General features: G+C 37.7%; 1 long non-coding RNA gene across 1 annotated transcript in view; it reads right to left on the minus strand.

Moving 5' to 3' along the window:
- Positions 1-382: 382 nt before the first annotated feature.
- LOC148132024 (uncharacterized) overlaps positions 383-27,237 on the minus strand; it is a 36,407-nt gene continuing 9,552 nt past the window's right edge. The window contains exons 2-3 of the long non-coding RNA XR_015747515.1: positions 2,191-2,328; positions 383-1,875 (exon numbers count right to left, since the gene is read on the minus strand). This is a non-coding gene — a long non-coding RNA (uncharacterized LOC148132024). The remainder of the gene's footprint in view (positions 1,876-2,190; positions 2,329-27,237) is intronic.

A 27,237-nucleotide genomic window follows, 5' to 3' on the forward strand; every position in this document is an offset into this window, starting at 1 on the left:
TTTAGAACTTTTCTTGCCAGAAAAGTTGTTGAGTGAATCACCGCAATGGTTAAGTTAGTAACAAGATTTTTAAGTATATCTGGCTTTCTCACTGACTTTGCTTGCCAGAAGTTTACAACAGGTGATCACATGATGTTGCACCGGTCATAAATATGAGTCAGTTGCCTAGTGTCTGCATTTTGATGAAATGACCATGGGGATTTGCTGCAATGGTCGTAAGTGTGAAAAATGGTCATAAATCACTTTTTTTCAGTGCTGCTGTAACTTTGAATGGTCACTAAATGAACTGTTGTAAGTTGAGAACTGTATGTCAGAAACTGGTAAAGATGTTCATGCTGATCTTTGCTCAAATGGAGTGACAATCAAGTGAAAAGGCAAGGCAACGTGAAAGGCCAAGAGAGAGGCGGGAGATAAAAAAGGCGGAAGTAGCTGCATGCATCGGGAATGGTCATCTGTACATCACAAAAGAAAAGCAAATGCATTGTCAGATGAGGATATCAGAGAATACAGGCAGCCATAAACTAGCAGTTGCTGATTGTAATAGAGAGATAGTCATTGAGGTAGAATTACAGCTTATCTCATAGTAATGGCCAGGTGATCTGTGTAATTGCTCAGACTGCCGTCCAGAGCTGATATGGAACTTCAAGGCTCTTTCCGCTTAGTATGTTGCTTTTCTTTTACCTTTCAAATGAACTTGGACTGGACTAGTGGTGGGATTCAAATGTTTTTACTACCGGTTCTGTGGGCGTGACTTGGTGGGCGTGGCAGGGGAAGGATACTATAAAATCTCCAGTCAGCAGGTTCTCTGAACTACTCAAAATTTCCGTTTCCTGTTCTCCAGAACTGGTCAGACCCTGCTGAATACCCACCTCTGGATTGGACAACCTTCAAGCAGAAGATAAACTATAGTTCTAGGTGCCTTTCTTGGCCTATGCCTTGAGCAGAGTTAATGGAGATTATATCATTGGCGATGGCCCATAAGTTATGTTATCTTCTCCAGCACATGGGAGCAGTTTTTATGTAGGGATATTTTAATGTCTTATCCATAATTGAAACACAAGAAGTGAATCCATTGTTCCCTGTTAATTATTAGACATACTGTTGCAAAATACCAGAAAATTGAACTTTATTTGAATCAGCAATATTTAACACTATAAAATATACCAAAACATCAAAATATACCTCTTTCTCTTTCTTTGTATAAACACACACATCCAAATTTGGTCTTTATTTTTTAGTAACAGATAGATCAGTGGTGGGATTCAAATATTTTCAGTACCGGTTATGTGGGCGTGGTTTGGTGGGCGTGGCTTGGTTGGTGGGCGTGGCTTGGTGGGCATGGCAGGGGAAGGATATTGTAAAATCTCCATTCCCCCCCCACTAACCTGCTTTCCAGCTCCGTTCTCTTGTGCAGGGCAACAAAAGAAGATCCAGCCAATCAGCTGGGACTCGGGGGGCAGAGAGGTGGTATTTGCCGGTTTTCCGAACTACTCAAAATTTCAGTTACCGGTTCTCCAGAACTGGTCAGAACCTGCTGAATACCACTAACAGTTTATCTTCAACTTTACAAATATCTAGGTAGAAATGCTGAATAATATTTGAAGTTTAACAGGGTAATTATGTTCCTTGAAAGTTACTTATACATTCTTTTATATTGCCAGACTTTTCTTTTTTGTTTTGTTTGCTTTTCCTTCTCTCCTCTGCCTTGTTCTGTTTACTATTCCCAATGACCTGTTGATGCTCCATTTGTTTCAATCCAATGTATACTCACAAACGGCTTTCTGGGAACCCATAGACATCTTGAAATCAATGCTAATAATTAAAAGATGCAATCATGCTATCAGTTCATGATGAATCATTTCCTGTAGCCTGTCACTATAATTTAAAAAAAAATCATGTTATTGCTAATTTTTTTAAAAACACAGAAATTGGCATTATATCTCAACACCATTCAGTTCCCTCAGATTAACATATTTTTTAATTAGAGCAGATTTTTTTTTAAAAAAAGTTGCATGCTTTGGAGGAGAAAAAAATCTGTTTATCTTAACAAGGCTTAACTCTGAGTAAACGTGCATAAAATTAGACTGTAAGACATTTTGATTGATTGATTGATTGATTATGTTAGCAAGTCATTTTCAACTTCTCGTGTTCACATAGATAGATTTTCTCTATGACACTCTTATTCCTTACCTGTTCTTTGACGTCTCTGTACAGGGTACTCATAACCACTGTGACTCTATGGTGGTTCATCCTCTTCTCTTTCCCTCTGCTTTCCCTCTGCTTTCCCCAACATTAGAGCTTTAGAAACAATTCATTCACATTGTGAGTCTGTGGAGAGGTAATGAAATGAAAAGGTATCAAAACTGAAAAGCAAAAGTTGCAAAATGGTTAAAGACTATATGGACCTTATTGGTCCAAACGGTCCACTTGAATTTCTTATCTGTTCCTTATGAGCCGAAAAGCTGGAATGTTATGCAATGACACATTTCTGTACTTTAAACCTCTAAATCTTGACATTCCTCTAGCCTTTTTGTCACGAGAAAGAGTATATAAAACAAAGAGGAGACAAGATCAAAACAGCTCTGCGTTTTAGAGTTGTTCTTAGAATGCTTCCTTGTCAGTTTGGTCAATAGGAATGAACAGAATTGGGCCAATTAAGTTTTGTATGCATAAAAACACCAATCAATAGCTTTGGAAAAGATTCAGTAGCGTCTGAATTTGAACTGTTGCTTGGATCCAGACTGAAATTAGGAAAATTAAGCCTTTATTATCCCATAATTTAGCATGCTGCCAACAAAAATAGCCATAACGCTCTGGTTTTCAGCAGAATATGCCGTTCACTGAAGAGATGAGAATGGACCATTCTACATTTGCAAATAATTAGTGTCTAAATATTCAAGCAATGTTTCTAAGTGTTCAAAATTTTGCTGCATGGGAGAGAGTAAGGTGACATTTGCAGTGATAGTAATCCTGTGCCAAGTAAATGGGTGTTTGTGCAGAGACAAGAGATTGGTAAGAAATCACTGTTCTTTCTACTAAATGCAAGGGAGTCACGTTGCTGCCTTTTCAAGTACTCAAATCTCAGAAAAGATTCTTCATCAAAATCAGAAAGATTTAGACCCACTTGCTCCGTTTTGAGAAAATGACTGCCTGTTGCAAATTACTGTGCTATTTTTCAGAATCTCTGGATCCATGGTGGCTGAGGAATTCTGGGAGTTAAAGTCCACCCCTTTAAAAGTGGCTGAAGTTGACAGGCACTTGTTTGGACCCAGAGACAAAATTCTGTGCTGAAAATTCTTTAACGTTTGACTGTGTCAGCAGTAACAGCACTTTCATCCTTCAGACAATGTCCAGGAAGAAAGAAAAAAACAATGGCACCATATCAAAAGTTAGAATTCTCAAACTTAGTTTTTTCCCATCAGCTTTGAGATGGATCTGTCCATTCTTTGGGGATATGGAATGTGTGTTTCACATGCCAGGAGTTGCCATCCTGCTTGTAATACTTCCAAGTGCCTTTTGCAGTAATTTCCATGCCATGTTTTAAATCTCAATGTTGTTACAATACAGGACTGAATTCATATTTCCCTACACTTCAATCAGGTCTTTGTTTTTGGTTTGCCGGTGAAATCCATGGGGGTAACAAATAAAAACAAAGATGGTGGTCATGTCTACACAAAGGAGCAGAATTTCATTGCACAGCCGCCACTGCCATCTTTCCTTTTTGTATTTCTTACATGGACACCACTGGATGCTATGACTTAGATTGATGTTTTAAAGATATGCATCAGAGGTGGTATTCAGCAGGTTCTGACCAGTTCTGGAGAACCGGCAGTGGAAATTTTCAGTAGTTCAGAGAACTGGCAAATGCCACCTCTGACTAGCTCCACCCCCATTTCTTCTCTGCCTCCTGAGTCCCAGCTGATTGGCTGGGTCTCCTTTGGTTGCCCTACACAGGAGAATGGAGCTGGAAAGTAGGTTAGTGGGGTGGAGAGGGAATGGGATTTTGCAGAGAGGAAGGGGTCAATCTATTTTCTAAAGCACCTTGTTAGGAATTGATAGTCACCTAACAGTTGGGTTGGAAATATATAAACCAGGATAGACATTTAATACTGTCTCTTTATGGGAATGCTGAAATTGTAATTGGGTGTGGTTCCTCAAACGGCCATAAGATGGAGCCAGAAACCTGGGTTGTTCTGTACTGTTGTTGCTGTGTGTTGCTTGTTGCTAGATGTTCTGATATTTTTGGTTCCTGCATTTTTCTTATTGACTGTTGCTGATCGTCGTTCTTCTTAGATTGCTGTGAGTCTATTTACTGAACTGTTTATGATACTGGACTTTGTTATTTGTATTATCTCTGGACTGAAAACTGACTGCTTTAACCGTGTATGACTTGGACTGTTTGTTGGACTTTGCTTAACCGTTTACTGGAAGTAAAACCCTACATTTTTACTATTCAGTGTATCTGTGTGCTGGTCATGTGTTATTCAACATTACTTTCACTACGTCTCCCTGTGTGCACTCATTCTCCTAACAGGGAATTACCTCTTGTCTGTAGGCCAGACAAGAAATAATGGATGGAAACTGAACAAGGAGAGATTTAACCTGGAAATAAGGAGAAACTTTCTGACAGTGAGAACAATCAAAAAAAGAAAAATATTAAAAGCGATTCCACGGTAAAAAACAACAAACAGAACGGAGGCAGAAGGAAGACAGGAAATGGGGGTTAGGCAGAAAACACGTTGGAATGTTCATTTAAGTTAGTACTAAAACAGTCCAGAGTAATCAGAAATTTGTTGGGGGGGGGGGGGGGGGATGGCAGGACAGTGTCGATAGCCAGGTTTACATATAAAAATCGTCCAAACACTCCCCGTGGTCTCAAAGTAGGGGGGATAGGGGGGGGGTTGCCAGCCAGAAGAGCCAGAGAGGCCTTACGGGGGGGGGGGGGGGGGTTGTTTGTTTAAAGAGAATTTTTAGGACAACCATGCCAAGGCAATGGAAACAGCTTGCCCTCAGAAGTTGTGGGAGCACCATCACTTGAGACCTTCAAGAAGAGATTGGACTGCCATTTGTCAGAAATGGTGTAGGGTCTCCTGCTTGGGTGGGGGGTTGGACTAGATGATCTACAAGGTCCCTTCCAATTCTGATTGTCTGTTATCTGTTATCAGTAACCTTCTGCTGGAGTGGAGTGGGAATTGAGATTTTACAGTATCCTTCCCCTGCCATGCCCACCAAGCCACACGCACCAAGCCATGCCCACAGGACCAGTAGGAAAAAAAAATTGAATCCCACCATTGGTATGCATAGTTTGCTTTGGTTATTACCAGGTGTGGGGTTGCTGCCAGTATAAGCACTGGTTCGGTGATCGTGCATGTCCAAAGGAGAATCCAAAGTCCTTACCTGCTACGTTACTTCAGGGGAATAACACGCTGAGAAGTGGCAATCCGCTCTTCTGAGCTGGGACAATAAAGGTCAGTACTGCACAGGGCAGGTGGGTGGGCCCACATGACCCAGTTTGGAGACAGCTGATCTTCAGAGCAAGGGGTTCACCCGAACCAGTCCGAACTGGCAGAATCCCACCCCTGGTTATAACTTATTCCTGTTTATAGACCTTAACTATCTACTAAACTTACTTTCTAAGCTAAGCTCCGAAGCAATATACAGAGGCACATTACAGCATAACTGAGAAAGAAAGGAAAAGGATTGACCAGCTAAGAGCAAAAAATGTCCATTAAGACCAAGACCAAGTCACAGGTGTTTCAGACAATGCATTTAAACTCTGTCACTACTGAGAAGCAAAGAAATAAAAGTAAACAAATAAAGATGGCTTGATTGATTTTAATTTATGCTACACAAATGCACCAAATTTTTATCTCATTAAAAACAAGTTTAGAAAACATGGTTAGTAAAGTCAGTGAACCCAGTTTGGTTCCAGCTTGTTCATTTTTTTTTTATTTTTTGAAGATGTACGTAGTAGCTGTCCAAATTACATAATAAATCAAATAATACCCCCAACTATATTTCCTAACCCCATCAACAAAAATTATGTTCATAAGCTAACATATCAAACAATATATAACCAAAACTCACTAATCATATATGCCACCCTGCTGAAGATGGAATCCTTGATTGTCCTGCCTCAACACCCAGAGAATAAACCTTTCCTGAAGGGTGACAGGTGGCTAATAGCCTTTTTAACATGCACTTCTTCATTGATCCCTCTCTTCTTTACGCCTTTTCCCTGGAATGAAATCTCTAGATGGATGTATTCTGTATTATCTGAACTCTTTTCTTTCAAACACAAATAAGACACTGAAGAAGGCTTTATTATACTCACAGTAGAAGAAAAAAAATGTGGTTTGTCATCCAGATGGTTTTGAATGCAGACAATGTTTTGTTTGTCTTCACAACTGGACACTGCGTGTGTGCACTGTTCGCTTTTAATAAAGAAAGATGTCAGCAAGCTGGAAAAGCAATACTGACACTGCATACTTTTAGGTAAACATGTTATCTAACCTATCAAAGCATTAAAAAAAAACCCAGCATGCCTTTGATAGAGACATTTCCAAGTTAAAAAAAAGCAACATTTCAATATACTGCATTTATTGGCTAGTAATATTGACTTTCTCAGTATGAGCCTTCTGCATCAGACACCAATTCATTTTGATGCAGTGACAATCAACCTGATGGAACAAAGAAAAATCCATCTTCGCATCATAAACAATGCTGCCTATATTTAGAGAAGTATATTTACCAATTTCTTTATGACAGATGCATTATTTTTAAGCACCTCTTTCTCCCTCTCCCTCTCCCTCTGTGTGTATGTATGAGTGTGTGTGTGGGTGTGTGTTACAACCAACCAGAGGAAATACATTATTTTATACTCTGCAATAAGATTTACTTTTGAAGATCCTTCACTTCTGTTGCCTCTCTCCTCCCTCCACCCCTCTTGGATCTCACTTTTTGCTAAACACCCAAATCTGTCCCAAATGTGAAGTGCAAACACATCCCAAATTGTAGATGTGTTTACCCTTCAAACAAAAATTTTAAATCCCAAGTTATATATGCAGTTGACTGAACAGACAATCCTTGGATCTGGCAGAGATTTGGGCTGATATTGAACGCAAGTCATGGCTCACTAGCTTGCAATCATGGCTAGTGCTAAGGCAGCCCTGAAAGGCCGATTTGTAGCTGACAAGCAAACAAGCTATGATTTAAAGATTTATTCTTTATTTTCTACTTCACTTCTAAATCTGTATGGTTTCACTGTGTGATTTTCTTATATTTGTTAATTATAAATTTTCAGTACTAAAATACTTCTGCCTAGGAACCCTGATTGAAATATAATAATTGCGTTTTTCAGTGTCTGCCAAAATAAATAATTGTAAAACCTCAGTAATTTCTGGTGTGAAGAAAGTTTACTGATTTCAGGGCCTGGTGGACTTAACTACCTTTCAGGGGCATAATAAAGGATTCAGGATTTGCATAATGAAGAAGACAAAAGCTGCTACTCAGGCGGCACAAACTGAAATAATTTATAGCCCTTAAGAACTATTTAAGATTAACATTTTTTCTAGATTAGAATTATAACATTTTATTTTTAAAAATCCCATCAGTTCCCTGGGACTTCCATTGACTTCCAGGGAACAAATGGAAGATCGAAGATGGCTCCGTTAAAAATTGGAGCCAATGAGTGAGATGGAGTGAAAAGCCATTGAGTAGACCAGCTCTTTGTAATTCCTCTCCAGACAAGGAGAGGACTTGAGATTGCCCACAAGTACACCAACGCAATCGTTTCCAGTGGGTTTAGAGCTCTGGGAGACTAGGGAATAGCCAACTTGCTCGAACCACGGTCAGTGCCTTTGAAAGGATGCTACATTTCCATACTTCCGTTTTAAATCACTTTTGGAAATATTTCTTGTTAAGAACTCTTCAGTTATTAGGAACCTTTGGATTGACAAGTTTTACAGCACTGGATGAATTTCTTGCCTTCAATCTTTAGTGAAAGATGTCTTAATTGCAAGTTTAAAAACTTTTTAAAAAATAAAAAAAAAACAAAGGGGTGATTAAATCTTTTGTCTAAGGATTCAGATAATTTTGAAATAATATTTTGGAATTAATTATAAAGAATCCCCCTCAATGAAAAAATGCTTTAGTTTTGATTAAAAAAACATACTAAGATAAGACTATCTTTTAAGTTCCCTCTATTAAAAAATAGGCACTATAGGGAACCAGTAGGAACTAAAAATTATAATTAAAGGAGAAGAACTTTCAATCACAGAATGAAGCAAAATATTTTAACATTGAACATATTGAAGGAAAATTTTGAACAATGTACCCAGAAGTTAATAGTAAGAGTATCTGCTTCTGTAGGCAGAATATGTCTAAAATATATTATAGAAATGAAACAAATTCTACCTGATAAAATTGAGACTGATTTGAAAGTGGATTTAAAAATGATATGCTATAAAAGTAACATAGACATAGATATTACACTGCACATAAAAACTGACTGATGTCTTAATAATTAAAAGGAATATATAAGTGATAAATCAAGAGATTGACCTGGATAATTTTCCTATATTGGACTTATAAAAGAGGCTTCTTAATATTTTGAAGAATTTTGTGAGAAGGGACAAAGAAAAAATGAAAATAAATCAAGTTTTATGATCTCATTTGATATCTACACTTTTTTTCAAGAATTAATCCATACCATCAATATTATTTATGTATTTTAAAAAATATCCTGGAAAATCAGCTGCATTTATCATTCAAATCTTTCCTTAATATGCAAAACTTTTGTGTGCAACTTCCCCTAAGGTATATTGTTTTATGAATGTGTATTTCAACCATTGTTTTTTTAAAAAATGAATTTCTTTGATGTACATAAAAAAAGATTAGTAATCCCAATATTTTCCTAAGCTATATGTATCTGCAAGTTTTTGAACTCTATCAGCTTTTGTGGACCATCTTTTATAAGTAATTCCCTTCCCTTTGTTTTGTACAGAAAATGATTGGCAGCTGTGATGACGCCATTCAGCTGCTCCAGAGCCCATTTGTGGAGTGTACAAAATAGCTCATGTTGATTTCTTTTATGTTCCACTACAGTCCACTGCAATCAACTGTCACAAGTGTTTGTAGGCACTTGCCAAGGTGAAAGCCTTTTCCATCACTATCTAATCTTTATAACTGGAAAGGCTACAGACTGGACCACTATCCAATGTACAAGACCCATCCTAGGATAAGTTACTGTGGATCTATTAAGAAAAACAATATTTTTCCAGATCCTCTTAAGATGAATCCTTTGTTATTGAAATGGAAGATTCATAATTAGCAACACACAGTTTCTCCATTGAAGGACTTTCTGAAGCTTTCCAAGTTCCTGTTAATCAAAGAATTCATTCAGTGTGCATTTAAGCTTCAAAGCTAGGTCACTGGCAATTGTATTCTTTCTGGAAAATATTGACTCTCTAGCATTCTCTAATAACTTTTAGTGATGGCCGCATCACAACAGCTTCTTGATAGATTTTGAGAATTTGGCAAGTATTTTTAAACTTAAACAGCCCTTCATATTGTTTAATTTATGGTATTGCTACTGGTGGGATGTATGCAGGGGTGGGTTTCTACCGGTTCTGTCCACCTCTGTAGAACTGGTAGCTCTGAAGAGCAGCAGACATAGAACCGGTTCTATGTCTGCTGATGTTTTTGCCCACCCGCCTGCCCGGGCTCTTACCTGACCTTTATTTCTTGCGTTTTCAACTTCAGCTGCCGTACAAGGCACAGCTGCAGTTAAAAAAGCAGGAAAAAGTACTTTTCCAAAGGCTGCTTCTTGGCATGCAGCGCTGCTCAGCTGTCCAGGCACCAGGCTGATGATGATTTACAGGCACGCACCCGCAGCATGCAGGGAAGCACATCGTAAATCACAAACCTCATAAATCACCGAACGGGTAGTTAACCCTGTCGGATCCCACCCCTGGATATATGGTTTATATGGAATGTTTTTCAAACTCTAAATTTAAACTTTAAGATGTGTGGACTTAATGCCCATAATTCCCAACCAATACTGCCATAGGGCATGAAAATGGCTTTCAGAATACATGTTAATACATGTTACTGTATGTGCTGAATTCTACTAGCTTAACATGAAACAGACTCTACTTAAAACTAGGAGTTGTTTTTGTACATTACTGCATAACTTTTTATGTTGAAGTGTTGAGATTCGGATACAGGCACTGAATTGTATCTAAAATTGCATAACTGCTGAATAAGCCCACAATATAAAAACACACTTTTTTTCTGTTCAGATAATGCTCTAACAGTGACACTGACAGCATTTGTTCTTGTGGATTAGGAACCTGAAAAAATAGACATGTTCTACCTTGACAATATTCTTGGAATGGACTAAGCTTGCATTATGTTTGCAGAATATGAGCCTGAATAGATTTTCTTTCTAAACCACCATTTCTCTTGATAGTTGGAAAAAAACCACACGCCTTTTCTTTTTTACTTGGGAGCAAGATACAGTGGTGTACAAGTATGAAACTTTCAGCACACAACTTTTGACATAATTCATGACTGCGATCCGGCCTGTCAGAGGATAACATACAGGTAGTCCTTGAGTTACGACCACAATTGAGCCCAAAATTTATGTTGCTAAGGGAAACATTTGTTAAGTGAGTTTGTTCCATTTTACCAGGGTTTTTTTGCATTTGTAAAGTGAATCATTGCATTTGTTAAATTAGTCACATTGGTTGTTAAGTGAATCTGGATTCCCCATTGACCTTATTGATCAGAAGGGTCACAAAAGGGGATCCCATGACCTTGGGACACAGCTATCTGAACTTTGATCATGTGAATAGTCATGTGAAAAATGGTCATAAGTCTCTTTTTTCAGTGCCGTTCTAACTTGAATGATCACTAAATGAACTGTTGCAAGTCAAGGACTACCTGTATTCACTACCTGTATTCACAGACTATGGATTGTTTTCTGAATATACAGTGATACATTTCCCTTTTGTTTTCAGCCCTGTGGTTTAATATGGACAGCTGTTTTTTACATAGATTTGGAAACCTTAACATGAGAAATATTTTCAAAATTGGAAAAGAGGTGGATTTCAGTCCCCATGAGGTTGGCTTTATATCAGGCTGCATCAGGAAAATATCCCCAACCAAATTCTTATCAACTGAATTGTATCATGCCTGAATCAATGCAGCAATGATTTAATATTAACAATCTAGAAAACAATTTTTTAAAAATCAATACAAGATAACTTTAAATCAGAATGTTATGTTCTCTTTCTATAATTCTTGTCAAATGTAAATATTATATTCATTTCAATTGGTTTTTTTTTCTTATCTTAATTGTCCACTGGTTATGATTATTGATTATGTGTCATCAAATCAGAGTCAATTCTTTATCTATGACCATATAGAATTTGTTATTGACAGCCCATCCAAATCTGGCCCTCCAATGCACCCATCACCACTGCAACTGAATTAATCCATCCTATTGTGGGTCATTCTCTTCTTTTTGCTTCCCCATTTCATAGCATTGCAGTCTTTTCTAGAGAGCTAATGTGTCCAAAGTATGATAAATTATGCCTGGTCATTTGTGTCTTGAGTGAGAACTTTAGGCTGATTTGTTCAATGATCCATTTGTTTATTTCCTTGGCTGTCCATATGTTACAGGAACTGGGTTTGTCTAGTCTAGTAAAGAGAAGGACCAGGGGGTACATGATAGCGGTCTTCCAATATCTGAGGGGCTGCCACAGAGAGGAAGGGGTCAAGCTATTTTCTAAAGCACCTGTAGGCCAGACAAGGAATAATGGATGGAAACTGAACAAGGAGACATTTAACCTGGAAATAAGGAGAAACTTTCTGACAGTGAGAACAATCAACCAATGGAACAGCTTGCCCTCAGAAATTGTGAGAGTGCCATCACTTGAGACTTTCAAGAAGAGATTGGCCTGTCATTTGTCAGAAATGGTGTAGGGTCTCCCACTTGGGTGGGGGGTTGGACTAGATGACCTACAAGGTACCTTCCAACTCTGGTTATCTGTTATCTGTTATTTTTCAAAAAAGTTCTTGAACAAATTTTGCTTAAAAGAACCCTCCTTTAGAGTTTCATTAATTCATTTACACATACAATGATGCTGATCTGCTTATCTCATCTAACCTTTATACTATTTTGAATTCTACATCATTACTCTTACTTCTTCTCCTATATCTTTCATGCCACATGACCAAGAAGTCCAGTGCAAGTTCTTAATGCTAGGATTATTCCCTTTTTTATTACTATATTATTTTCAATTGTCCCATCTTTTCAGTCCTAGGATACTCAAGATAATTAAATAGTACAGTATATCTGTGTTTGTGCTTTCAAACTCAGGTAAGAAATACAAAAGCAAAAACTAGTATTTATTACTAATCCAGTTCAAAAAGCCTTGTTGCATAGGAAAAAAATTGGAACTTTTCCCTAAAGAGTACATGTTGCACAGTTCAGGAGCAACACATGAAAAAGAGGTTTTGGAAATTGGCAAGATCTTGAACTTTGGATAGTTCATGCCAGAGCAAGCAATGCCTCCAGTGGTGAGGCATTAAAACTTGCAAGGATTAGAACCAACATTATGAATTGGATTGGCATCAATATGGACAGTATTTTCAGATCAGGCATAATGTGAATCTTGCAAGGTTTGGGTTGTTAGTATTTTTGCCTTAACTAGGTTTTGGTGCCATTCATTCATTAGAGAAATCTTTTAAGGGGTTGCAATCAGGGGCTTGGAAATAAGCTTGTAATCAGGGGTTATCACCAGAGCTACCAGGAAACAGAAAATCTGTGAACTCATCTTTGAGTCATGATTAAATATGAAGAGATAAAGCCTAATTCTTTCCTAAGCCTTGTTATTGGAAGAGCACCAAAACATCATTCTTGCAGAACTTTCATACTTGGTGAGAGATCTCTGACTGTTGAATCAATTCCAGGGTACAAAGAGTAACATAAAACTTAGCCCCAGAGCAAAGGCACTCTCACTTTTTGACCTAGCTTTTAGTTGTTGCAATTTGTGATGTTTTGGGGGGGGGGCATACAGTATTGAAACAGCTGCTAGAACTATTAAGAGCTATTAATGAAGCCAGTATTTTCCATGTAAAAAATAATACTGAGACAGGAGCAGTAAAATATATCTCACATTTTAATTGTGTTTTTTTTCCTTGTAGGCTTTCCTGTTATTCTCCACTTTAATTTAAATCTCCATCTTACTTGCTGGGTGAAAATTGCAAATGGAAATAAGCTCTACACAATATGCCTATTATTTTATTTTCCAAAATAGAAAATTGCATTTGAGATTTAAATTACCGGTATATCTTGCACGCATTTCATTTCTAAACCAATTACACCCAGCATATCACTACATTTGAAATATTCATCTAAACTCCCATATTCTACACCTGTGAAGGGGCTGGAAAATTCAGTCCATCCTGTATAAATGGTTTAAATAGAATATCTTAAGCTGATTGAAATGAGTTTTCTTTTAAAGGAAAAGAAACAGTTCTTGATTCCTTGCATATTTAATCTATGGAATTCATTACCAAAGAGGTGTTGATAGTCACTAATATGGATGACTTTAAAAGGGTGGTGGGTAAATTAATGGAGGACAGATCCCTTTGTGAATTATTCTTATTAGAGCTTGAAAATTATTTTCCAAAAGTACTTTGGAGTTTGCTTGACAACAACAGCGTAATTTTTTGCTATTCAGTAAAATAGCTCCAAATGTTCAAACTTCTGCATGATATTGAAAAATTATGGACCAGCTGTGTGACCTACTGCTAAAAAAGCAATTGCTTTTTGGGGTATATTAATAGTAGCATACTGTAGACTTCATATCACAGGAAGTAACTGTCTTTCTCTATTCTGTCTTGGTTGGTTGATTGACTGATTATGTGCCATCAACTTGGCAACAACCCTTGGAGGATCTGCTCCCAACTTGATCTTTCAGACCTTCCCATGCTGTACCCATCATTGCTGGTTGTCAATCCACCATGTTACTGGTTGTCCTCTTCTCTTTCCTTCCAACTTTTCAAACCCTGTAGATCTCTACAGTGCTCTATCTTTGCATAATGTGTCCAAAGTGGGTAATATGAGTCTGGTCATTTCTGCCAAGCAGGAAACCCTATATCATTTCAGAAAAATGGCTGTTCAATCTCTTCTTAAATACTCCCAGTGGTGGAGCACCCACAACTTCTGAAAGCAAGGCATTCCACTGATTAAATGTTCTGTCAGGAAATTTCTCATTTCCAGGTTGGTTCTCACCTTAATAGAATAACATAATAACAGAGTTGAAAGGGACCTTGGAGGTCTTCTAGTCCAACCCCCTGCTCAGGCAGGAAACCCTATACCATATCAGAAAATGGTTGTCCAATATCTTCTTAAAAACTTCCAGTATTGGAGCATTCACAACTTCTGGAAGCAAATAGTTCCACTGATTAATTGTTCTGTCTGGAAATGTCTCCTTAGTTCTGGATTGATTTTCTCCTTGATTAGTTTACATCCATTGCTTCTTATCCTGCCTTGCTTTGGATAATAGGTTAACTCCCTCTTTTTAGATATTGGAACACTGTTGTCATGTCATCCCTAGTTCTTCTATTCATTAAATTAGACACATCCAATTCCTGCAACTGGTCTTCATTTGTTTTAGCCTCCCGCCCCAATCATTTTGTTGCTGTTCTCTGCACACTTTCTAGAGTCTTAACACCTTTTTAATATTATGATGAGCAGTTACAGTATTCCAAGTGTGGTCTTATAAGGCTTTACAAAGTGGTATTAACACTTCATGTGATCTTGATTTTATACCTCTGTTAATGCAGCCTAGGACTGCATTGGCTTTTTTGGCAGCTGCAGCACACTGCTGGCTCATACTTGAATGAGATCCCTCTTACAGTTGCTATTATTGAGCCACCTATATTATACCTGTGGATTTGGTTCTTCTTGCCTAAATGTAGAACCTTATTTTTTCACCATTGAATTTCATCTTCTTTGATAGGGTCTAGTGTTCAAGTTTGTCAAGATCCTTCTGTATCTTGAGCCTATCTTCTGGAGTGTTGGGTATTCCTGCCAGCTAGGTGTCATCTGCAAATTTGATGAGTTCCCCATCTATTCTCTTATCTAAATCATTGATGAAGATATTGAAGGGTACTGGGCCTAAGACAGAGCCTTGGGGTATCCCACTGCATACTTCCCTCCATGTAGATACAGCTTCATTAAGGACTACACATTGAGTGCAGTTGGTCAGCCTATTACAAATCCATCTGCTGGTTCTTTCCTCCTTGATTAGTTTTCATCCGTTGCTTCTTTTCCTGTGAAAGACAGTTAAAGGAACTGGGTAGGTTTAATTTGGAGAAGAAAGAATTGAGAGGAAGATATGGGGTTAAAGGTTATCATACAAGGGGAGGGGAGGATTTGGTCTCTGCTCCTTGGAAGGCAGGACCAGAACCAATGGGTTGAAAACTATAGGGAATTTTATTCAGTTTAGCTATTAGGAAGAATTTCCTTATGGTAAGAACAGTCAATTTGTTTCATAGAATAGTATGTTTCTCTTCACAAGAGGACTTCAAATAGAGTCCAGATGCACATGTGTCAGAAAGACTGTAGTGGATCCTATACAGTGGTTTGGATACCATCACTTCTGAGATCTTTTCCAACACCTGAGATTCTTGATATGTGGATGGTCTGACTTTGTACAGAGCAGATTCCTGTATCTCTAAATTTAAAGCTAGCATGCTTCTAACAGATCTTTACTTTTCTGACAATTTTATAAATTAAAAGAAGATATAAAAATGCAAGGACATGACCACATCCTCAATAAAAGCTCATTTAAAGGATCTCTCCCTTCATGGTTTCAAATTGTAATTTCAATTGCAACTGGTTTTTTCCCCATAACTTATCAGAAAAATGAATTCTACTACTATTAAAATTAAGTTTTAAATGAGAATGTCCAACTTTAGCAACTTTACGACTTGTGGACTTCAACATACAGAATTCCCCATCAAGCCATGCTGGATGGGGGATTCTGGGAATTGAAGTCCACAGGTATTAAAGTTGCCAAGGTTGGGCATCCCTGGTCTAAATTATCAGTTTCAGTCAAATGAAATCAGTTATTTCCATGAAGCTTCTTCTAAGCTTTTCTCTAAGAGGCAACACACATAAACACCCACCCACATTATTTCATTACAGAGAAGATGCTTCCTGTTTCGCCAGCAGGTAAAATGGTTTGACAGAAATCCAGGAGTCGTGCTCAGCAGAGAAGCAGAGAAGAACACTTCACCACAACTAACAAGCTGAGTGAAAGATCCCTTCTTGTTAGAAATTATATGTTCTCAGAACCTATGAGTGGGCTTATACTTCTTGGTAGTTTTCCCTCCAGAAAATTACTCCTCCACAGTGACATCTTTCAAAATATGTTCTCTGCAGGGCTGAAATATTAACTTTGTTAGTTACAGAATGAACATGTACAAAGCTTTGTAATGACAGCTATCTCATTGTTTCCTATAAGCAGCATGTTTTGCTTCTGCATTTAACAATTTGCACTTCTTTGGGTTCACTCACTGGCTTTTAGGTAACACCTGCAATGACATCAGAAAGTTCCCAGGACATGATCTGTCTCTCAAGATCATCCCAGTTTGTCCATTGAACTTTTGATTAACATTCCTCTGAGCCTAATGAGCTTAGGAGCAGATGGAGCTATAGAGTATGGAGATCCTTACTGAATAATTCAAATGTGAACATTCATGACCTCATCATCAAACATGTGTCCCCTTTTAAAATCAACCTAAGCTTTATTCATCAAGTACAGTCAAGGTGAGGAAGTAAAGTGTTTGTGCATGGCAATTTTGCTATTATATTGAGGGGCCTGAAAATGTAAGAACTTTGTATTCACAAATGTATTCATATCTATATGTAGATTAGGACTTATACAGAAATGATTCATACCAAGTCAGCCGAATGGTGAGTTATTTCATTGGTATTTTATGCAACTAAGATCAAAATAACTTTGAATCTTATTTAAATATTTGCAAATATTACAATAGGCTTTAGTGATGCTCTGAAAGTTATAACTGTACAGTAGGTATCTCACAGATATTTTTTTTAGAGTGGGTGTCTCCAAATTGTTTTTTTTAATGGATTAACCAAATTATGTCTCTTGTGATTTAAGTGGGTCTATAAGCAGTGGGTAACTTCTATGCCAAGCAATAAAGCCAAAACAGTGACTGCATTGAGCTCCTTTGTTTAATGTGACAGTTCATTCATTTCTGTTATATAAGAAATTGCTATTAAGCTGCAGGTGGAGTGAGCCAATGAATTAGTTTAATATAAGTAAATCCTAAGGGTTACCCCCCACCCAAGCTAAAGGCTGCATTTGGCTTTTGAATAACGTACCAGAGGCTGCATGCCAAGAAGTGAGCAAGGCTAGGACAAAGAAATAGATGGGGTCATGGCAGTTATTCAAGTTTCATTAAAATGAAATGGAATTAATTAAATATAGATAATATGATTATCCTTGTGTATTTAATAATTTTCCCTTCTGTCCAAAGTGCCTGCATGAGAAAGTGGGTCAAAAACCCATCATGTTGATGGCAATAACCATGCAAATCCAAGTTCGGATGCTTTTCTCGTATTAAAAGCTACAGTTCAGCAAACAGAAGAGCCAGGAAGAAATCATTTGAGCTCTGGCAGATCCTCTCAATCAGATAGTTAGAAAAATCTTCTTTTCATTATCCGTATTAACCTTATAGTTGTACTCAGACATTTTAGCAAGAGATTCTTCCCCAAATGATGGAATACCTTCATCTGAGTAATGGCCCTCCCTTATGAAATAGCAGATCCTCTGAAATAACTCAGCCTCGCCCAGTTTACCTTTTCAAAGGGATGTTTGGTCCCAGTGCTACTGTGGGCTTTTTTTTTTTAATTTCATTTTTCATTTTGATTTTATGTTAATCGGAAGTTAGGGATTTTATTGAGAGAATTTGAGGATGAGGATAAAATGTTTCAAAACCATGAAACTGCGTCTTACTTACTTTGGCCATGACTTTTGGGAGAATTCATTAGAAAAAGCAATTGTGTTGGAAGAGTTAGTGGTAAAAGGAAGCCATGCTTTCAAAGAACATGGTGGATGAACACTATCAAAGTTGACACCAGGCAAAGCATAGAAAAATTCAAAGAAATGGTGCAAGATTGAAAGATGTGGAGCAGCCTGGCCCATAGAATCACCAAGAGTTGGACTTGACTGAATGGGTAACATCCTTGTCATGATATTTTTGTTTTTATTTTATCATTGTGAATTGATTTGTCTGAATGACAAGCTTTCAGGAATTTGGGTATTTAACATTGTCAAGGATGCTCAGTTTCCCAGTTGAAATTACAGTATGGTGGGGTCTGTCCATGTGTTGTGAGAATAAGGAGTTTTCATTGTGTCTTCAGACTGGCAAGTCGATGGTCATGGATTTGCTGGGCTGGGCTGGGATAGCCTTCTGCCTGCCTATCTTAGATTATAGCTGTCACAGTCCTTACACTGTATGTTATAGATTACTCTGTTTTTTTCTTCTTGGGCTACTGGGTCTTTTGGTTTATAAAGCAGCTATCAATCAGCTGGTTTCTCAATTAGCCATCAATGAAATCAATCACTCATCAAAAGACACACAGAGAAAACCACACACACACCCATACTGGCAGGTAAGCTACTTTATATAAACAGGAAGGAAACTCCACAATCAATATGATGTTACCTAGTTTCATAATTAAACACTTGCAAGTGACGAACCAGGGTCAGGGAGTATCAAGGAAGCCACAGTTCAACCTTAATATTATTTTCTATATAAACTATTTGGTCCTTGTTTATGACTGCCACTAGGCATTGCAAGTTTTCATAAACAGCCAACTCAACCAAAGGCTTGGTTTTGTTATCATAGTCAAAAAGAGGAATTGAACAAAAAGGCAGATGAATGCTTAAGCAGGATTAATTTTCATATGATTTGAATTCATTTATTTCTTTAATTTATGCCCAAATTCATTCCCTGGCCTTAGATGGGTTACAGAGGTCATTCTTAAATATGAATAGCTCTATTCAGCATGGACATACAAGTTTATACAATGAAAAAAGGGATGGGAAGAGAAGACAAATGAACCATGATGCTGCACTCTAAAAATAAATGAAAAGCTAATGCAACAACACAAGGAATGGCCCCTTTCAAAGGGCTTCAGTTCTGGCAATTGCCTGCTTACAGGTTGTTAAAGAAAGTGGGAGAGTGACAGTTTTTTTGAGGCTTCACATAAGAGACTGATGGTTCTTTGAAACTAACCCAGCAGCCAATTCTCTGGCAAATGGATTTTTCAGTTTGGTTCATGTAGGTAAATTATATGTCAGGATAATGATTTAATAGCTGACCAGCTGCTGTAATGACGGTAGCTAGTCAACAGGTTTATTTGTCTGCTACCACTTTAAGAGGCTGTAATATAAGTGAGACCCTATGAGGAGTCCCTCCTTCTCTCTCCATATGTGCTTCAGTGGTGTAGCTGATTGCTGTTTATTCAAGGCCTGTATCAAAGCACTTGTATGTATATATGCTTTTGTATGGATAACATCACTATATGTAAATACAAACCTGTGTGCTGTATTTGCTCCTGGGTTGTCTCACCTAGTCACACTGTGTGCACTCTGACAGTATATTTATTAGGCCATGCAACTCTTCAAAATGGTCCTTGGTCAGTTGTTCAAAAAAAGTGGTGCTTCAGCTGAAACTGTACTGCAAACTAGTGCTCACATGAGTGAACCCCCAATGAACAGTGTGAACCCCCAATGTAGAAACTGTGAGCTTTGCACATGCACAGGGAATGTCTTTGTGCAAATGCATATGTGTCAAAGTCATGTAAAAGAGGGAAAAGTGCACCCAATAGGAAAGTACCTCATCAAAGTAGATTGCTTGGACTCTCATTTAACTTTCATTTCATTTTTTTAAAGATTCTTTTGACAAGAATGAACAAAAAAAACCCCACTGTCCAACAATAAGAATTGTTTCTTTTAGTTTTGTTCTGTGTTCGTATGCTTGCACTTTCATTCATCTGAAATTGCAGGCAAAGCTTTTTATGCTTTATTGTTATCTCATAATGCCAGTCTTTAAGAAACTCCACTGATTTCTTCGGTTTGTTTTTTAGCCCTGACCCTGGGGGCTAGCAGGAAATGAGCCAACAAATTTCTGTCACTTTTGTTCCAGTGATGGGATTCAATTTTTTTTTACTACCGGTTCTGTGGATGTGGCTTGTTGAGTGTGGCAAGGGAAGGATACTGTAAAATCTCCAGTCAGAGATGGGATTTGCCGGTTCTCCGAACTACTCAAAATTTCCTCTACCGGTTCTCCAGAACTGGTCAGAACCTGCTGAATACCACCTCTGAATTTGTGCCCTTGAGCTTGCTTCTTTTTCCATAGGAATGTTCATGAATTCTCAATATTTTGAGATACATTGTCTTCCAGTCTTAAATCCTCTCTCAGTAGTTTTATTTATAACTACATTTTCACATCACTGCATACATGACATCAGACCACAAGAATGTCAGAAGAAACCTCAACCTTATCATCACTAGAATACATGGGCTTCCACTCCGAGAATTTCCCAGGTATCATGCTGGCTGGAGAATTTTGGGAACTGAAGTCCACATATCTCACAGTTGCCAAGTTTGAGAAACACTGAACTAGATGGATCTTGAGTCTGAGCCTTCTGTTGACTTCTTTTTTATACTTTCCAATCCAGCCGACAGTCATAATGGGTCTTCCTTCTAGATAGCAACGAAATTTGACCCTTTTTAGCTTTTTGTGATTACTGAAAAGTCTGGGGAGTGTGGCAGCTGTCCATCAACAAAATAAAAATCCTCTTGTCCTCACTGCACATGGAGAAATAGGGGAATTGACTGCTAGCCACTGAGCTGTGGTGGCACAGTGGTTAGAATGCAGTACTGCAGGCTAATTCTGCCAATTTCCAGAACTTTGATTCTCACGGACTCAGTGAGAAGGATGGAAGGCTCACTCAGCCTTCCATCCTTTGGACATCAGTAAAATGAGGACACAGATTGTTGAGGGGCAATATACTGGTTCTGTAAACCGCTAAGAGAGGGATGTAAAGCACTATGAAGTGGTATATAAGTCTAAGCGCCATTGCTATATAAATGTGCTAGCTAAACCCAAACAAACCAATAATCAGCTTGATTGCCCAAGGTTAAAAAATTATCTGAGGCACCATCAACAGTTATGCTCTATGTGGAAGGTGACTAAGTAGATACTGACAAAGATGGCCGCTTTGATCTACTCACCATCCTAAATCATTTTGTGCCATTCATCAAACTAGTTAATAGATACCGAAAAAAACAACACTATTGGACCACCTTAAATGTAAGTCCCAGTATTTGTAAGTCCCAGTAATGTAAGTTGCATATGCATTCAATAATGATACTCACTCCTGTTTACTTTGTGCAGCTTTCCCAATGTCTTTGTTTGTTTGTTTACTGGACTTGTGGCCATGCTTCTGATCTTATTGCCTTGCCTGCCTTGCAGAAGGCTAAACAAGCATCATTCTCTCGAGTGTATTGATCGTAAAATATATTGCCCCTCCATTTCATTCTCAAGATAAGGTAAAATATGTGCTCCTTTTGTTTCATATATCATTGTTCCTTAAATTCCCCCATGGGTTTTTTAAAAAAAACCTTTATCCCACTAAAAATAGCTTAAAAGTAATGAGTTTTGCCAAGTGGCTATTCTGTTCTAGGTCTGTTTTTTGTGTTTCTCATTTTATATAGTTTCTATCCCATTGTTTCTTGGATAATATGTGATACAACCTCAAAGTGACCTCACTATAGCAAGATCACTTAAAAGTACAATAAAAGTGCAGATAGCAAAATAGTAAAACACGGAAGCAGTTTGAAAATCTGAAGTACAAAAGCAAATAAATCCATGTAAAGCTTAACTGAAAATTGCTTGCTTAATAAATAATAGTTTCTATCCCATTGTTTCTTGGATAATATGTGATACAACCTCAAAGTGACCTCACTATAGCAAGATCACTTAAAAGTACAATAAAAGTGCAGATAGCAAAATAGTAAAACACGGAAGCAGTTTGAAAATCTGAAGTACAAAAGCAAATAAATCCATGTAAAGCTTAACTGAAAATTGCTTGCTTAATAAAACTTTCTTGGTGCTCATTTGAACCCAGACAATGTGAGACAGCCAATAGTACCTTTTTGGATTTCTAATCTACAAGCCTGTTCTTTCATTATATTTGTGGCAGATTCAGATAGTAAAAAATATTTACTAAATAACAATTACAAATTAGTGGAAAAAATTCAAAATACAGGGACTTGAAGATCAAAACTGAACATTTATGGAAAATGAAATCCATTGTTATACAAATCATGACTGCAGCCCTTAGAGCAATACCTAAAGGACACCCTCAATGATTGGAAAATTTAAATTTATTGGACCAATAGATTGTACAAAAAATACTTCTTGGAACTGCCTATATCCTTAGGTCCTTGGTTTGTTCTTTTTAGTTGTGAAGTCATGTCCGACCCATCGCGACCCCATGGACAATGTTCTTCTAGGCCTTCCTGTCCTCTACCATCTTCTGGAGTCCATTTCAGCTCACACCTACTGCTTCAGTGACTCCATCCAGCCACCTCATTTTCTGTCATCTCCTTTTCTATTGCCCTTAACCTTTCCCAGCATTGGGCTCTTCTCCGGTGAGTCCTTCCTTCTCATTAGGTGGCCAAAGTTTTGTTTTCTGATCTGGCCTTCTAAAGAGCAGCCAGGATTGATCTCCTCTAGGGTTATTAAGCTTCATCAGTCTTAGACTGTAAATCAAACTGCAGATTACTCATCATCATCAAATAAATGCAGACTCTACAAAGCAGCTGAAGAAACAATGGACCACCTAGATAGCTGTTGCAAGAAGCTAACAAACTGACTACAAACAACATGACAAAGTAGCAATAATGGTACACTGGAAGATCTGCAAGAAATACCATTTTCCTGCAATCAAGAACTGCTGGGACTACCTAATAGGCAAAGTAGTAGAAAATGAAAAAGCCAAAGTGCTCTGGTATTTTAGAATTCAAAGAAACAAGCACCTGATGCACAACATCCCAGACCTATCAACTGTTTATAAGAAATAATAAAAAATCTGGATATTGAATATTTCAGTACTTGGAGATAAGAGGAAAAAAATGGAGAAAATATAAAGACCTGAAAAAAGAAGTATAATGACTATGGCAAAAGAAAGCAAAGATAGTACCGACAGAAATCCAGAGTAGCACCTGAGCACCATCCCCATCATTGACAAATTCACCATCAGTCCATTGAGACAAGCAGTTTATTGGAACAGTTTACATCCTGAGACAACACCTCTCACACCATCAAAGAACAATATTTTCCCATCTCATCCTTGATAGGTGGATGAAAATGTCAAATTCAGTCTAAACACCTGGCTAACTGTGTGACCCAACGAAATAATAACACCCCTACCATAAGCAAGGGAAAGCAATGGATTTACTTTCTATTTACTGCAGCCCTTGATGTTGCATTACAGTGTGGTACGCTGGCTTGACAGCCACAGATAGAAAGATATTACAGAGGGTGGTGAGCACAGCACAAAACATTGTGGGCAGTTCCCTGATACCACTAGATGACATCGCTAGGACTCACTGCCTTAGAAGAGTGAGGAAAATTATCAGGGACGACTCACACCTGGTTAGTACTTCTTCACTCTCCTACCATCGGGTAGGAGATATAGAAGCATAGCCAGCCACACCAACAGACTGAAGAACAGTTTCTACCCATGGGCTGTCAGACTCTTGAAAAATAACTTCATGTCAACATAGTATGATAGACTTGTGAGGCCGGTGCATTGAGCAACAAGGTCACATGGTGCAATAAGATTGTGTGTTTGTTAGTAGGATTCACTGGGTTAGGGACTTCTGTCTTCACTGTGAGTTGTGCTGGGGGGGGCGGGGTGCATGGCTCACCCAATCTCATTGTACACATGTTGTACTCTGACAATAAAGATTGACTGATGTATCCCATACAGTTTTGGAGTCTTCTAAATCTCAGAATTAGCTGTTTAAGTACTGTAATAAGCTGCATCAGGAAAGGGACTTGTAAAAAGTGGATGTCTCCTCTTGATGGAATATAATCTTGTACTCCCAGAAAGCTAACTTGGATATATGAGGGAGATGAGTGATCCAGAAGCGTGAAATATGAATACATAGTATATAAAATTAGATTGATTCTATCTCAGCTCACCTTTTATTCTATTACTTTTCTACACTTTGAAACTATTCTCTATATCAGCATTTGATTTTTTTCTGTTTTTGCATTATGTGCCTTTTATATTATCAACACTATTCAAAATGTGGATGCACCAGTGAGTCCTACATTATTGATATTAAATATTCTTCCCTTCTCCCACCAAGGAATGAGCCAGTTTTTATGAATAAATTCCCTTTGAAAAATTGAAAACGGAAACTCTTGGAGTATGGAAAAAGGATCAACCCTCAGCATGTTGAGCTTATCAAAATGTTGGAGGAGAATGCACAAAGTACTCAGTCCGTTTTCCATGTGGTAAAAGCCTAAACATCCTAAAACTGTTGGGAGCTTCTCACTGAATATAGAAAACTTTAGGTTGCAAGATGTGCAAGTCAAACTGACCATGACTTAGTGTTTCTCTTGAGTGTTCTAAGTTATCTTTGTTACCTTGTCTAGATTGTAATTTTATTTCAATGGTATCTATTCTATCTAGCAGCTTTTCATTAAGACCTTAGGCATGGGTTTTTAAAGCATCTGTTTATTAGAATTTGGGAATTCAGGAAATGAATCTATGACTTTCTGCAGACAACGCACATGCCTTGTATCCCCCTCCCCGCCCCCGTGATATTAATACTATGATCAAACTTGTCTAAGCCTCCAGAAGGAAATCTCTGTTGCCATAGGAACTTTATACTGTATATATATAAAGCACTCAACATTTTATGTATCACAATCTGAAAAAGGGCTTATCTTTCTGGGTTTGTAACACTTTCTTCCTCTACAACAGGGGTGTCAAACTCAAGACCCAAAGGCCGGATCTGTCCCATGGGGTGCTTAGATCTGGCCTGCACAGATGTCCTGGAAACAGTGAAGGACCAGCCTGCAGTGCTTCTGCCAGCAAAAACGGAGCTCAGGAGGGTCGCGTTTTCGCTGGCAGAGGATTGCAGGAGGTTGTCCCAGCTGAAAACAGAGATTGGGAGCCCGTTTTTGCTGGCAGAGCACTTGGGCCACCACAGGTGCCCCTCACCTGAGTGATGTCAAGCTGGCCATGCCCACCCTGGCCACACCCACCCCAGCTCCCCCAGGTCAAACACATGTGGCCCTCAATGAAATAGAATTTGACATCCCTTCTCTACAATTATTTATACAAGTAATATATATATATATATATATATATATATATATATATATATATATATATATATATATATATATATATATATATATATATATATGTATGTATGCATCTATTCTTTGTTATCTCTGCCATCATCAGGCTTCTGTATAGTGTTAGTCTGTGAGTCTATCTGATGATGGCAGATGATCTGCTGAAACGTGTACTTTAAAAGAACAACTACAATGACGTATATCTATCTATCCATACATGTAAGTACCGTGAAAACTTAAGAAACAAATATTTATATATATATATATATATATATATATATATATATATATATATATATATATATATATATATACACACACACACACACACACACACACACACACACACACACACCGGCGTGCCTACCATCCCTGTCTTGCTGTCCCCATTTATCCATATTTATTTTCTTTGTTCATATTTATGTTCATACCTATACTTGTATTATTTATTTACTTATAAATAAATAAATAATTTTAAAGGATGTGTTATTCTTCATAGTAAATAAAATCTAAATGTAATTTTTGGGATGGGATTAATTTTGATTTTTAGTAACTTTAGCTGGATAGTTAAGAAGTGAATGAAAAAAAAAACAATGACTGGTTGCTAAAACACCTTGTGTCACAAGGAAATAAACATCCCAGCTTTTCTTAGGGTATGCACAGGATAAGGTTTGAAGCTCTGAGGAACCCCCATAAATAACCAAAGCTCAACAGCAGATATTTCATGGCATATATTTGCTTTGAAAATAGATTAGCACTCAGCAATAGTATTTAGACTTATATACCGCTTCACAGTGCTTTACAGCCCTCTCTTACAGAATCAGCATATTGCCCCCAACAATCTGGGTTCTCATTTTACTGACCTCAGAAGGAGGTAAGTCTTTCCCCCCTTTTTCTCATCCCTTTTTAAATACTCTTCTCTCTCTAATTTTCCCTTCTGTAGTTTTCTTTTCTGCTTCTCCTTGCTGTTATACTTCTTTTTCAGACTATTTTTCTTTTTGGCTGTTCCCTTTGATCTCAAACTTTTAACTCCTTTCCCCCTTTTCCCCCTTATTACCACACTTTGCATTATTTGATCATTGAAAATGGCTTCTTCTTTGTCCCACTCTTCTTCTTGCTCTTGAAGCTTTTCCTTTTCCTTTTCATAGTTCAGGATCTCCATTTCAAAAGATTCAAATACGAAGCCAAAGCATCTTCCTCCCCTTTCTGCATCTTCTTTCTGTTTTTTAAGGCTCATCTTCAATTCCTCCAGGAGTGATAGCATTTTAAACACTTTTGAACAACCACCCAATTGACTTTGAGTAAAAACAGAAAAAGAAAGAAAAAACCAATGCCAAAACCTTTTTTTAAAATCACCAAATGATCCCAGACTGTTCCTTCTTGTTTCTTTCCTTTACTTTTCCTTTCCGTGGGTTACTGTATCTTTTAATAAGATTTCAGTTACAATGTATCCTTGGGAGTCTTTTCAAAGTTTCACTGTTAATCCTCTTTATTTTTTCAGGTGGCACTCCATTTTTCCATTATTCCAAGTCCCACCCTTTTGCTTCCACTCTTCTCCTTTTTAGGGCTTTAAATTGACCAAGAAAAAAATCTTTATTCTCCTTTTGACACTTAGATTTCAGCTCAAGGTTGCCTATTAGTGTCAAAATAGATTAATATAATTTTCTTTCCATTAATATAAATTTCTTTCCATTTGTAATTGTCAATATAAAGGTAAAAAAAGAGTTTTTAACCTCC

Source organism: Notechis scutatus, chromosome 2 (assembly GCF_049901735.1).
Source record: "Notechis scutatus isolate UNSWTSFEM ecotype Mainland chromosome 2, rNotScu1.2, whole genome shotgun sequence".
NCBI lineage: Eukaryota > Metazoa > Chordata > Lepidosauria > Squamata > Elapidae > Notechis > Notechis scutatus.